General features: G+C 45.8%; 1 protein-coding gene across 6 annotated transcripts in view; it reads right to left on the bottom strand.

Moving 5' to 3' along the window:
• Nucleotides 1-14,437, bottom strand: part of RTKN2 (rhotekin 2) — a 186,058-nt gene that overhangs the window by 89,833 nt on the left and 81,788 nt on the right. The window contains exon 1 of one of the 6 annotated variants that reach the window (XM_052676631.1): nt 8,745-8,922. The exons of the other annotated variants lie outside the window; for them this stretch is intronic. The gene's annotated coding sequence lies outside the window, so the exon portion shown is untranslated. Of the gene's footprint in view, nt 1-8,744; nt 8,923-14,437 lie in introns of those variants that run through there. 6 annotated transcript variants of the gene reach the window in all.

The following is a 14,437-nucleotide window of genomic DNA, read 5'->3' as shown; positions in this document are numbered from 1 at the left end:
ATAGCTGGTAGCTCATCTGGGAGCAGGGGCAAGCTCACTGGGGCCATAAAAATGCGGGGGGACAGTGGGCTAGAAAACATGATTAGAGGGAAGGACTCCTTCCTCTGAGGGCCCTGGGAGACAAGAAGAACCTTATAGTTCAACCTGTGTTTTCTCCTTCAAAAGGTACCCTGCTGGAGCCTGTTTACTAGTAAGAACAGTGCCAGGGAGTCCCTGGGAGTCTCCCTGTGTGCTTGCTTTCAGGAAACATGTAGGATGTCTACCAGGGGCCTGACTCAGCCTTATTAGAAACTGCAGTGCCAAACAGACAAACAAGTCATTACAAACAAGTATAAAAAAAACCATGAGAAAGCAGCAGTGTCATCCTTTAAAAATAGTCCAGAGCACTTAATTTCCACTCATATTCAACTGTACATAGGATCAATTAGAAAAGCTATTTGCCATTATTCATTCTCCTTCATTGCATTAATTCGTATCAGTACATTATATATCATTTAAGAGGAAGAGTGCTTTCATACATCAGAAGACTTTTTGTCTCAATAATGCCCTGTGCCAAAAAACGAACCCAAAAGATTTAAAATGAACATTGGTGATCACACAGCTGTATAATTGTTTGAGTTGGAAAGAACCCTTAAAGGTCATCTGGTCCAACTCCCCTGCAATGAACAGGGGCAGGTTGCTCAGAGCCTCATCCAGCCTGACACTGAATGTCTCCAGGGATGGGGCATCCACCACATCTCTGAGCAACCTGTGCCAGCATCTCACCTCCCTTATCATAAAAACTTCTTCTCATATCCAATCTAAATCTCCCCTCCTTTAATTGAAACTATTTCCCTTGACCTAACACAACACACTCTGCTAAAGGGCCTGCCCCTACTTTCTTATGGCCTCCTGTTAGAGATGCTAACGTGGCCAGTGACAACAGATTTGTTATGGGTGACACTCAGGGCAGGCAGTGACCACTCCTGTGCCTCAGCCAGCGCAGCACTGCCAGTCTCACAGCTAGAGCTGCAAGAAATCGGGCAGCTTCCAAATGTTCCAAACTATCTATTTGTTTGATGGTGTCTAAACTCAGCCAGAGGGTTTGCGAGCTTCAAAGAAACACATAATTTCCTGTTTAAAACAAGATTAAATGCTGCTGCACAGCCACAGCGGCGTGGCCTTGATGTCACCACTCATTTCTCACAGTGTAACCACTACACTTGCACTTCCTTTGCACCAGGGTCCCTTTGCTAAGTACCCCTCTCCATAACCAACAGAGATGCACAGTCCCAAAATCCAAGCTCTGGGCAGCCCCACGTGGTGTCTCCTCAGCCCACTCAGACACGAGACACAATGTTGGTTTGCAGCCACCTGGCACCAGGTGCTCTCGGTGCTCAGGCTGTTGGGCCCAGGTGCCTGGTCGGCAGTGCTGCATGTCAGGGGAGAGGCTCCTCGGCCCCAGAGCCAGGCTGGCCAGGAGGAGAGGCTGCTGCTGGCTGCTCGCCAGCACATATTGCACTGCCTTCAGTATTACGCTCCCGCTGTGCGTCATGCTCCGCATGGAAGAAACGTGCCGGAGGAAATGAACAGGATTTTGCTTTTAAAGGTATTGTGTCAGGTACATTAACAGCTCTACCATACATGCTACACAGCTCTTTAGAGAGTGCTTGGGTTTCATTTCTGCTGTAATTGTATCACCATCTTGCTTGGAGCTCTCTTTGGCTTTCCTGCCCCTTAATTTACTTTTCTTCACAGTCATGTGCTGAGCTGTCTCCTGTGCTCCACTGCCTGTTGAGCTACAGCAAGCACATCACACCAAAGCCTCTTAGTGAGTCACCTATGGCTCTTGTTTGCTGTTTGCACTTGTGCAGCAAATGCCAGCTCTGTGTTTAGGACCTATTACTTTAATGATCATTCTCTTTCAGCCCTAGTAGTTGCTGAGCACAGAGATAGTAAAACTGAAGGCTTCTGTGGTGGAAAAGCAGTCATTTGTCAGGTTTTAACAAAACCTCAGCTACAGAAGTGGCTTGCAGAAAGGAAGTGCTGCCTAGTTATTATAATGGAGCAAAGTGAACATAAACCAGCTGACATTCAAGCAGCAGCGAGTCATTAAGTGGGACAGCAAGAGGTACTAGATCAGCCACCCAGTACAGGCACTAGGGGAATGCTGCTCAGCAATTCATTAGTGGCATTATTTATTCTGTGTTATTTATTAGTGGAATACATGAACTTGACAGTGATCCATAAATGACAAGGAGCTAAGAAGTGTATCGAGTGCTGGAGCTATACATCATAAATAGAGGATTTAACAAGTTGGAGATGTGTCAGAATGATGGGGTTTGGGCTGCACTGGGAGCAAGGAGCAAAGCCAGTGCCAGCCAGGCTCACATACCAGGAGCAGAAGAGAATGGAGGCGGCCATGGCCTTGGGTGCAAGAGGATACTTCTTAGCTGGAGATGCACAGCACCAAGGCACCTGCAGGTCTGTGAGCTCAGGGCAGACTGCTGTGAAGCCACATAGCTCCTGGCTGGGACTGCTGGGCCTCAGGGAGCGGGAGGTGGGCTTCCTGTGCCCTCACCACAGCCACCACCCCATGTGCCCTAAGCCCACCTCCTGAGGCTGCAACTCTTCCAGCTCTCCACAGCACTGCTACTGGCAAAGATGCTGCTTTCTAACTTGGGCATTACTCCATACTTTCCAGTCCTTAAATCCAGACACAGTCAGTCTCTCAAGAGTAATTATTGACCCCACAAGGCACATTACAGCTGCCTTTACTTCTCTGAAGCGATTATGAGCAGATAGTGTGTTTTAAACAGCAGGGTTATGTCTACACATCAGCTAAGCGACATTTAAACAATTTTGCTGGTACGTATGTAGAGATGATTTTTTCAGCACCAGCCTTTTCTAACTCAGGTGCAGAGAAGGTGGCAGGCAGTGCAGCTCCCTGGGTCCCCATTGGGCTGGGGGCAATGCAGGGGCTCCCTGGCAGTGGTCCTGCCGCTGGCTCACCCCCTATCTGCCCACATCGATCTGCATGGAGGTGCACACACTGCCAGAAGGGAAAGTACTGCAGGTACTTCAGGTCTTGAAGCAACTTCTTGCCTGGGACATTGCCTATCTATACTTTAAGAACTTTGATATGACGTTAGCTAGAGCAGCCTGCACCTACAGTAGATTTAGCTTCACTTTAAGCGTCTCATAAGCGGAAGGAATTCATGCTTAGGTGTTCAGTTTAAAGATAGCTGGGACATGCAAGGCATGCCATGATGCCTGGAGGAGGAAATCACACAAAACTGAAAATTCAGGACACCTTTAAGATAGCTCAAGTAAGGGGGCTACAACTGGCTGCCCCACTATCACTAATCATCCTTACAAATCTATACCTACAAGGATCTTGGCTGAAACTGGGGCAGCTGTCACAAGCAGATCACATTCACCCTCCATTTAAATGCTTTGAGAGCCCTGGGTGTCAAGACAGAAAGACAAAAAGCTCCCAGAAGCCGGGCTGTGGCACAAAACCAGCCATCCTGGGGAGAGGGGAAGAGTTATTAAAAGTTAATTGCTCCAGGGAGCTAGCAGATGTTAAATACAGCAATTAATTCAGGCTGAAATGGGAGAGCCCTGTCATCGGACAGCAGCAGTCCATGAGCAGGGGATGGCCAAGGCCTTACGAGGTGTCTGTGAAAACGCTTTTCATCAGGAAAAAATGCAGGAGAACTAAAGAACAGGCAAGAATGCCAAGCAAGAAAGGAGGCTGCCTCTAAATGTATTTGCAACAAAGATCACTTCTTTGGAAGAGACATAGTCTTAGCTGTAACAAATGCAGCAATGGGTTTAGTGCTAAAACTTTACAAAGCAGATGAACCTGAAAAGCAAGCAAGATGGGAGAGTCTCTAGACCAGAAATCTTTGGTGCTACTCCCCAGAAGACCACAGAAGGCAGTCAAGGAACCTGCAGCCCACCAGGGTCATTGCCCTCCCACCAGCAGCACTCAGGAGGCACAATTCCATAGACACCCAATACAGAGCAGCCAACCACAGGGAGGGTGGGAGAGCATCCAGGACCTGCCCCAAATAGCAGGCGGGGAAACATCTGGGAATAGACCCCTTGTGGGTTCATAAGGGCAAATTCACATTAACAAAAGATCTCAAGAGGATCTCATGGAAGAAATAAGGGCCCCTCCCCCCTCGATTCTGGCAGTTTCCAGATGGGAAACTGAAATGAAACTTTTTTTGAAATGTTCAGAAACCTTTTGAACCTCATTAGTTTTCATTTCATGTGGCTCTGCACAGAAAAAGTATATAAACCTGCAGCTCTTTTAGATGAAATGATGTAACATTCAGATTATATCGATCGGAGCAGAGAGGGGAGCATTCATCTCAGTAATATTTTAACAAAAGAAGTCATTTTATGCAGTCTTTACAATGCTTTCTTATTTCAGAGGTCATGGGAGCTGCATAACACCAGGTCTTCACAGCCCCAGAAACCAAATTACTTAATTTTGAGGAAACAATACCTGCATGCAATTAGACTCTTAACTTTACTCATGTGAGCAGTCTGAATTAGTGCATGGAGAATACTTGCATGCACACACACTTGCGCACGTTTTGGCAAGGTCTGGTTCTTAATCACGTTAATCTTGCAGCATTGCTTTCTTTGTTTTCAGCAGCAAACGTAGCAAAACTATAACTACACCATCCACTTTGAAAATCCTGTAAAATCAATTTTAGGGACTTCAAAGGAAATGTGATAAAATGCTCCCACTTAAATAAAATTTTATTTCCTTTCCAGTAACATATAATATTTAACTAAGAGCTTTAATAAATTCAGTAAAATACGAGCATATTATTAACCTCTTCAAAATGACAATTTACTGTAAAGTCATTACCATTCTGTTCACTCATGTCTGGCCTCTTTGTTTCAAGTCTGTTTTCCCAGCTTACAATATCAGGTCAACAGACTCTAACATAAATGAGTAATGTGTCTGGAACTTTTCCTTGCAACACCAAACCTCAGAGCAAGCAAAGCTAATAGGGCCACGCTGTGAACGGGACGGGAAGAGGCTTCAGCTGTACCTTCTCTCTCTGCTCTCCATCCCCTTCCCACTTTCCCTTCAAGAGGCTCATCCACAGGCTTGTGTCTGTCCCTGACTTCATTTCCTCCTCTTGCAGCTCTCACATAGCAGCTGCACCTTTGGAAGTGCAGAAACATGCTTTCTCAGGGTGTAGCAGACAAAAACATTGCAATGCTTCCCACGTCCTCTTTCAAAACCTGCAGTAATGACCTGGGAAGTCTCAAGGCAAGCTAGTTACTGCAAGGTGGGACAGTGACAGATCTACTTGGATAAAAGTGGTTGTGGTCATTTCTTGGGTGCTGCCCAAGTAACTCGGTGCAATCAGGGTGTGCCCTGCTGTTTGCTTTCTGTTCCAGCTGGAAATGAAAGCCTGGCAAACAGCACAGTTTTATTGACAGTGCTGGAAGTGTCACGGAATTGGAGAGGAATGTAGATTTCTTTCCTCAACAACTGAAATTTCTACAGCCTTCAAGTCTGGGGAAGCAGGGTGTCCTTCTGAAACTTTCTGTCAATAAATCTAGTGTTTTATACGGATATTAGCAAATAAAAACCAAGTTGTGTGAAAAATGTCAGTTCTATTTTTGCCAACAAAAATATAACAGGAAATTGTATGCTTAACATATGTGGAGAACTGCAAAACTGAACCACGGATACGTAACCGCTATTATTAAGATTGGTAACTACGGCTGTGGAGGTGAAATGGATAGTGCTGCTGGGTATTTTCTTTAATATGAATTCCAGCTACGGTGTCACTTTGCATATGAAGGCAAAGAGAAGACCCTCACAACTTCAGGAAAGAGAATAGTATTCTCATATTTGATCAGGTATTTCACTTTATCTAGTCCCTTATATTACAGTGATGGGAAAACCGGTGTACTGCGGTATCCAAACTAAACAAATGACTTCCTGAATATACTAATTTCAGAAATGCACCAATAGCTTTGATAGGAAGGACATAAAAGACAAATGTCTTACAGACTAAAAACAAAAAAGAAAAATCAAGTCAAGCTTCTAAGCCATGAGTTATTTTAAACCATGTCTGGAATTAAAATGAACTGAAGCCTATCAAGCCCCAGGTCTGAATCATGCGAGCAGGTCTCCTTTGGGATGCCCTGGAAAGCCCCATATACAAGCTGTGTCTGTGCTGAGCAGTGAGTCAGCTGAGCGTTCTGCAGCAGGCATGCGGCTCCTCGGGGCCACTGTGCCAGAAAGGAGGTACAATGGCCACCGTGAGCACATCCACATGTCCTCTCCTCTGTCATCTCAGCCACAACACAAGCAGGAAGGCTGCAAAACACAGCCACCAATACTTTTTATTTATTAGAAGATGAAGGGGTTGAAAGTTCACTGTTTGCTCTTAGAAAGCACTTGTTTCTGTCATGGCCAACTTGGCATGATACAGACGAGAATTTCTGCAAAAGCTACAGATTTCCAAGCAAAGAAACATTTGTGGCAAACCCATGTCTTCAGGCTGCACACTTAAAAGGAAAAAGGGGGAATGAAGGCAGAAGGTACTGAAAGTCACCGGTGAGGACCTTTGCTCCAAATCCCCATTCCTGTACCCATCGTGCAGGGATGAAGCAGTGCTGAACCACAGTGGGACGCAGAGGTGGGGAGCTGGTAACAGGATGGCAGCTACTCCTAGAAGCCTCTGATCTCTGCTATTTGGCTGTAGGCTCACACTCACACAAAATAACTTATTTCTGAGCTGACAAAAGACCCAGCAGCTCACAAGCCACATTTGTTCAGGTGCCAATTGCAGACATGCACAAACGGAAGTAGCTGATCAAGTCCAGCAAATCCCAGCTGCCATACTTTGACATTTACCTCCACAATCCACAGGCAAGTATAGCTGCTCCTACCACAGCCCCCACTATAAAGTCCTGGTGATGTCCTCAAAAGTCCTTACAAAGGCGACCACAAGCACATTTGTACCATGCAGTAACTTTCTTCTGCCAATAACAGCACAAGAACTATTTAGTCCCCGAGCCTGGGACAAGGCCACGGCTACTTCAGCAAGGCCGCATGTAGCCATGTGTGGCAGGAAGCGGCCCCTCTCCTCCCAACACAGGGAGAGGGCTCTGGGCGTGCTCCAGGCTGAGGGCTACTGATCCGATTCTTTTCAGATGGGTGATGTGTGACTCAGAGGCGGGAGGCTATTTTTAGGGACGGCTTCAGCCAGCTCCAGATGGATGCACAACAGCCCACCGCTTCCAGCATCCACAGTGACTCTGGCAGCCCTGCTGCCGACAGAGCAGCATGCAGTGCAGCTTTGGCCGACACAACACAGGTAGAGGCTGCTGTGCAGCGTGCCCAACGCTCACCTCAATCTGTGGGCCCCCCATTGCACAGGTCATCGTCAACAACGCAAGAATGCCTTGGATGGGTGCTGGTTTTCACCTCCCTCCCCTCTCGTCAGCCATTCCTGGAGCCTCTCCCAAGCCACTGTGTCAGCAAGCAGAGCGCCGTCCAGCACCGACCGTCTGATGTCCTCTGAGTCAGCCACAGCCGACGAGCCGCAGCTGGCCTGGAATCACTCCAAAGGCTTTTCGCTTAAGTTTTGTTGCACAATGTCATCTAAATAACCAGTCCCATCCGATTCGTTTCCTCCATGGGTTTAAGGAAATCATATTTCACATCGAGAGGTCTCAAGTCAGGGAAACATCTTAAGGTCAGTGTCCAAAACCAATTCAGACAGCAATACAAATAAACATAGATTGGAAAGAGAGACACGCAGTCAGGAAAAAACCCTTTTGCGACTAGACTATCACTTTCAGTAGCATCACGCTCCGGAATTTAAGTTTCATCTGTTTCTATGAAAAATATGAAGGAAGTAGCATATAACCAAGGAATGAATTCCTCCCTGACTGTGCAATGTTTTCCTTCCTGCAAATTTGTCAAGGCGGTCTTTCAGCAAAACTGGCTTAAAAAAAATCAGAATTTTGGGACTGAGACTGTGTCATTAAACAGGTGTGCACTGATAACATCTGGAAGTCAGCTGTGACAGAGACTGCATTAAAAGCAGCCCAGTACCATACCTTTCTCACTCTTTTTAGTTTTACCATGGCAGAGCACTTCTTTGGGAAATCTGGCATATTTAAAGCAGTTCTACCTTTCAACTTTTAAAAGTGCAGTGTGGTCTTAATATGGCCCTGATCCCAACAGCTTAAAATCTAAATAAAATTTCCAGTGACATGGAATTTTGCATTAAAATCACCTCTATCCAAGAGATAGCAAAACCTTAAGACGCTCACAGAGCATGGAGCTACTTCCCATTCGACCAGCTTGTCTGCTCTGTTGCAGTGGACCTGAGTGACTGCCATCCAATATTGTCTTTTTGGTGCATGTTACACTTCTTTTTTGAGATTCCTCTCTGGAAAGTCTGCTAAATCAATGGACTGATTTTGCTCCTAATACTTGAGTTCGTGGTCTGGGGAAAATTGCATTATGCCACTTGCCAGGGAGAGCCCAGGCTGGTGCAGGCTGCCTGCCTGCCTGCCCCCTCTTACTCTGCTGACTCATGTTGAAGCTCTCCTGTTGGCTGCCCCAGAGGAGGAGCAGGTACTCTCCTTTCCCCATGGTTACACCACTGCTGCTCCCCAGCCACCACAGCACAAGGTTTCCATCCAACACAGAGTTTCCACTGGCGACCAGGCAGAGAAGAAAGGCTAACAGCGTATCATCCTACCTGGGAGTTTCAGAAACCAGCAGATTCCACACCAGGGTGGGAAGTGAGTTTCCAGTCCGACTGCTCCTCTTATTTGCTTGTTTTAGGGGCTATGCTGTCTGCAAACAGCGAAGAACTCCTTCCCTGGGCAGCAACATGCTGCCAAATGCCACAGACTGCAGTAAGGCACAAACATTGCCTGGCTCGCTCCACCCCCAGGCACGAGCAAGAAGTCTATTCAATACCTCACAGTAAACATCAAAATCTTTCTTACCTCAAAGGCATAATTCAAGTAAGGAAAACAAATTTATGTCTTCATTGAAAATCCCACTTCAGGCATAGCCAACTGAATACATTTCAAAATAAATGGAGAGGAGGAACTCGCAAAGAAAGAGAAGTGCTAATTTGCCTGTGCCTGAATCAAAGCAGTTGCTAGTTGCAGCCATAGGGGCAGCAGCACACATGGAAGCACATGGAAGTGCATTGTTCAGTGGAGCTCCTATTGTAAGAATAAAAGCCTGCACATGGTGAAAATGAGGTACAAAATCTTACATTCTCATCCTTATTAGCACAGTGGGACAATAATATCAGAGGTGTTAAGTGGCAGCTGTGTTTGCTCATGCCTGTTGTACAGAGCAGCAAAGTGCATTCAGATTTAGAAAGCTATCAGGCACCAGGTCCCTTTTCACTTGAGGTTGGGTCCTATGGCTAGCATGTATTATGTGGATAATACACACTGTTCAAAAGCCCTGAAAAGCTTTTCCTATTGGATTTTACTCTTGAAGAAGCTCGTTATGATTTCTAGAGACCAAATTCAGTCCTAACACAAGAGGCAAGGCCAGGAAAGTCACTACTGCTTGAAGCAGTAGGTTCCTTGTGTGCAGAGCAGTTGGTATGGCTCACATCCCCAGGTCACACAAAGCATTGGTGTATGCTGCCAAGCTGGGACCTCAATTGCCAACACCAGTAACAAGGGGAGAAACAGTTTTTAAGAAGATTGTGGAGTCCCTTTCAAGAAGCGTAGGCTTTCAAAACTTTAACATATGAAAGCTCCAACAGATCAAGGAGGATCCACTGCAGTCAGTGGAGACAAGCACAGTGATCTCTTGGGAGACTCTCCCAAGGGCTGACCCCATGTGTTATCCCTCTGGACAAACCACTTTTTGGACAGCCAGACATGAACCTATCATTTTTACACACACAGCAAGACTAGATTTTAACAATATTCAGTGACCAGCCCCAATAGTAATCAATTACACTGACTGTGGCTTTTCTTTTTCCAACCATTTGCAGCTGAAGTGTGACCACTGAGAGAAGTAAACAGTAAACTGGTAGATGCTACAATGGTCATGCTCATCATAAACTACTATTCTTATAGCAAAACCTTTCATCCTGTTTCTTACACTGTCTTCTGTCTTTAACAAGGCAATCTACAGTGTTCCTTGGAGGAACTGAGCTCTTTCAGTGCTCCTATAAACCACGTATGCTCACCATGCTGTGGGTAGGCTATTTTGCCTGAGAGCCCTTTCACTTTGTTTTCTTGCTCTGCTTCTTGCAGAAGACAGGGTGCACAGAATGTCTTTTACCAGTCACAATATAGAGTAACTTCCCAAGGTAGAGGAAATTGTTGCCAAATTGACAAGTCCCTGCATCAGTGTCAGAACAAAATCTGATTCCAGAGTTTTAAAAAACCCCAGGTAGGACAAGGACCTTGATGGACACTGTGCACTCCAGTGTGCCAGAATCAGAGTGATTCGCTATCCAGGCTGCTGACACCCACTGTCAGCCACTCACCCTGACCTGTCACTACTCTCCATGAGAGCTGGACTGGAACCTTTACTCTCTTCTCCACATTTTGGCTGGAGGATGAATGTTTTCAATCAGGATGGGATGGGAAAAATTAAGAGCCTTTTAGGAATAACATATCCTGAGTTTCCAGAAGCTGTCTTGGTCAGACCAAAGTCTAGCCAGCTTGTGCACTCATCTCCAGTATTTACACTGACAGTAGGAACAAGCCTGGAACAGCTGCAAATAATTACATCTGTGACCCTCTCAATAAAGCCCTGTAAGGAAGGATACTTCCATTCACGCTTCTGTACAAACACATCCATACTAAACTTATTTCGTTATGGCTAATTCATATCCAATTGAATTCTTTTACAAGGTGTGCTTCACAGTATCTGTTATCTGAAAGCTTCCCTCATATGGGGGAAACATCTGTCTTCTCTGCAGTAGGTTGCATGTGAAGGTTTTCTGTCCACACACACACACACACACACACACACACACACACACACACACACACACACACCAGCCCCACCCCAGAGACACCAGCATAAAACAAGGGGTCCCAAAGGCAGCTGCCTTTCTGCTGCGCACAGCCAGGTGCCACTGGCAGGGACTCCCACCCCTGGTCACACTCTTCTCCCCCTGCTCCCATTCTCCCAAGAGAGATCTCAAGCTTGCTTCCTTCAGCCTGTGCCCAAACCACAATTCAGCCCCCAAATGCATTTCCCACACTGGATCTCTGCCTCCCTCCAGCCCTACCCACCGCATCTCCGCTCCCACGAATCACCTCCCATACCCACACTGCCCAGGGCAGGATGCCTATGCTCCAGGCAGGGCCTACCCAGTCCAGCACCCAACTCTGAGCCTGCATCCCCAGCCAGGCAGCTTACATCCCGCTCCACACAGGACAGAGCTGCAGGCAGCCCCTATGGCTCATTCCAAACTGGAGGCTTAGAAGAAGCTGTGTGCCACTACACCTTATGTGATTTAAGCACCACTAAGACCCAGCCCTGACATCCACTCACTCACTCTTGTCCTCCTTCACTACTCCAGCGATACAAAGACAAAAGTCATGATTTCTCTCAGTAGGAGTGAATCTCAGCTGACATGAAAACAATTACCAGCTCCTCAGAGCAACAGTAGCACAGGGCACACACAGCAAGGTGGTTTAGGAATAGAAACATAAAGGAAAACAGAAACCAGCAACCCTGCTGGCATGACAGAAGGCATCAAAGCAGAATCTTCTCATATTTACAGACTCATGCAGTTTATGGGCACAACCAAATGTTTCAGTGAGAATAATTAGTGGATTTGATGATTTATAATCCTTGACAGCCACTGAAGGATTGGACCATGACAGCAAAGTCATGTTCTCAGCTCTCTGCCCTGAAGTTCAGTGTCTTTTCTTCCTCTTGCTGCTGGACTCCTAAAGCTAACCTCTCTCACATGGAACAAAGCTTCAAACAAAAACTGATAAAAATACTGAGTTCAACTGTGCAATATCCTTGGCCTTGGAGTGTGCGACTGGGCCACTCACATTCTGCTGTGCTCTTTGATGAGCTGAGGACCAACACTCATTCAAGTGTTATTTTTGCCCTTTCATGATGCAAGCTTAAGTAACGAAAATGGAAACAGCACACAAACCAACTCTGGTTATTCTGATGGCTGAATTGCTTTCCTCCGAGGGATCTGATAATTGAGAAAGCAGACTAGAAAAAAAGTGGCATAAAATATTACCATAATCTCTCCGAGACTAGAAAATGTATTACGTTGACTAATAAGCAACAGGAAGAGACTTTACATTTCCCTTCACGCTTACATTTCCAGTCATAGAGTTACAGAAGAAATGATTAGGAGGTTGCTTTATTTCTGGAGCTTCAATGGGGAAGACAGAAACCACAAGAATTTAGAGAGTTTGAATGCAAGGGTAAAATACAGGCAGTGCTCAGGAAAAGGTGTCAGCTTGCAAGTGGCAGAAGGAGAGATCAAGATCGTTGACACTGGCATTCACTACCTGCTGACAGTTCACTATAAACTTTTTGCTCCCCTTCACAGGTGATGTTGGTGAAGTTACGTGCAGATGGGCATGGCTGGTGAAGGAGCAATGAGTAGGAGAGCTCTGTAACACACAGCACACACCTGCTGGGCTCTCTCTTTGACCGTTGGCCCTCTGAATCAACCCCTGTCTCTTTGCAAGGCCTAAACCACGGCTCGATATTAGTCAGAAATACAAATCTCTTAAGACAGCATGTATCTTACCAAAATATAGGACAACTAGAAAGTGTCTCAGCAAAGCAGTTCATTCCAGGAGCAGCACATGGTACCAAAATAGCAGGGTGCAGAACCACAAAAGACAACAAAAGTATTTGTTTAATTAGGGAGAAATACCATCATGACAGTTTGCAAGCCTGTATCACCCCTGCTGCCTATCAGAACTGCAGCTGCTCCCAGTGAGGCATTCAACACCAAATCCCCATCAGAGACAGCATGAAGCCTGCCTTAGACAGGCACGTGTGTCACAGACAAGGATTGCTGTGCTGGCTACTTTCAACCCATCTTGTGTGCTCAGTGTGAATTCCTTTCAAGCGGTACATGCCAGACTTCCCTGAGATTGCCAGGAAAAGGGGGAAGAGGAAAAAACTAGCTGGCGATCAACTTTTAAAGGAAATGGTATTAATTTCATGCAATAGACTGAAAAGAATAAACATCAGCGTTGTCATGTGCCCGTGTGGTGAAAGCAGCTTCTTTAGGGTGCCTATTTGAATCAAAACACACATCTAGTTTCAGTATTAGTGAAAGGGACAACTGATGTGTCACTCAGTAGACTATTCTGGTGTTTTACTACTGATACTGCGATTTTACGTGTCACTGCTGCACTGTTTGGTCCTGCTGCTCATGAGGTTTGAACTCTCGAATGCATAACATGGGAGACTGCTGAGTTTCAATGGTTCATAAGACATTACTAGCCAAAATAAATGGTAGACAGATCAGTATTATTTGGCTTGACACTGTCATAAGCAACTTAGGCAAGTGTGGTCCAAAGGAAATACAGAAGGCTGTAAAACTGATCAGAGAAGAGGCAGAGAACAGTTAACAGCAGTGCATGGATGAGAGGGAAGAATGTACTGTGTAACACTGGGCCCTGTAGCAGGGCCTTTGCATTATAGATGGGGCTTTGCATTAAAGATAGGCAAATGGGTTTGGACTTCACAGATTTTTTTTTTCTTTTGGCACCTGTTTTCCACCTCTGGGAAAAAAAAAAAAAAAAAAAAAAAAAAAAAAAGTCAGTTCAATAGGAAAACTAACTTTAAAGATGTTTCTGCCATGCAGGAAGAAACAGCTTCACAACTACGTGAAGAGACAAAACTGTCCAGGCACCACATGTGAAACCAGTCAGTGGCTTCACAGCACTATGGGCAAACACAGCGCTGACATACAGGTCCCCCCTCCAGGGCACACTACACTGCTCCTGCCCATCCCACTCCCATTTCTAGGGCTGGGCACTGCACCTGATGAAATATGGAAATGACAGGACAAAATCCTGAAAACAAAGAGGGTAAATAAAAGGCCAGGAAGTACCAGCAAGGAAGAATGGAAAGAAGATGGGATTATTCCTAAAGATGAGAAGGCTAAGGAACACATGAAAGCAGTTGTTGTATACATAAAGGCTGCAGCATGGAGGAAAGGAAGAACCTACTTTCTAATGTCCATAACATATATAAAAACATAGGAAGTCGTGGGCTTATGGCACAGCAGGGAAGGTCTGGTTCAGACATGAGATAAACCCTCCCAGTGCTGATGGGAAAGAAGAGCTACAGATAGCATCAGGAGGCTGTGAACTTTGCAGCATCCAAGACCACTTTGAGCAAGCACCCTTCAAAGCCAAGAGGGAGCACTGATTTCTGGGCCCCTTCAACTCACAGCTG

This window comes from Tympanuchus pallidicinctus, unplaced genomic scaffold, assembly GCF_026119805.1.
Source record: "Tympanuchus pallidicinctus isolate F22 unplaced genomic scaffold, pur_lepc_1.0 scaffold16, whole genome shotgun sequence".
Taxonomy (NCBI): Eukaryota; Metazoa; Chordata; class Aves; order Galliformes; family Phasianidae; genus Tympanuchus; species Tympanuchus pallidicinctus.
Note: the sequence above shows the minus strand (reverse complement) of the source record. Positions and strands in the feature narration are given on the sequence as shown.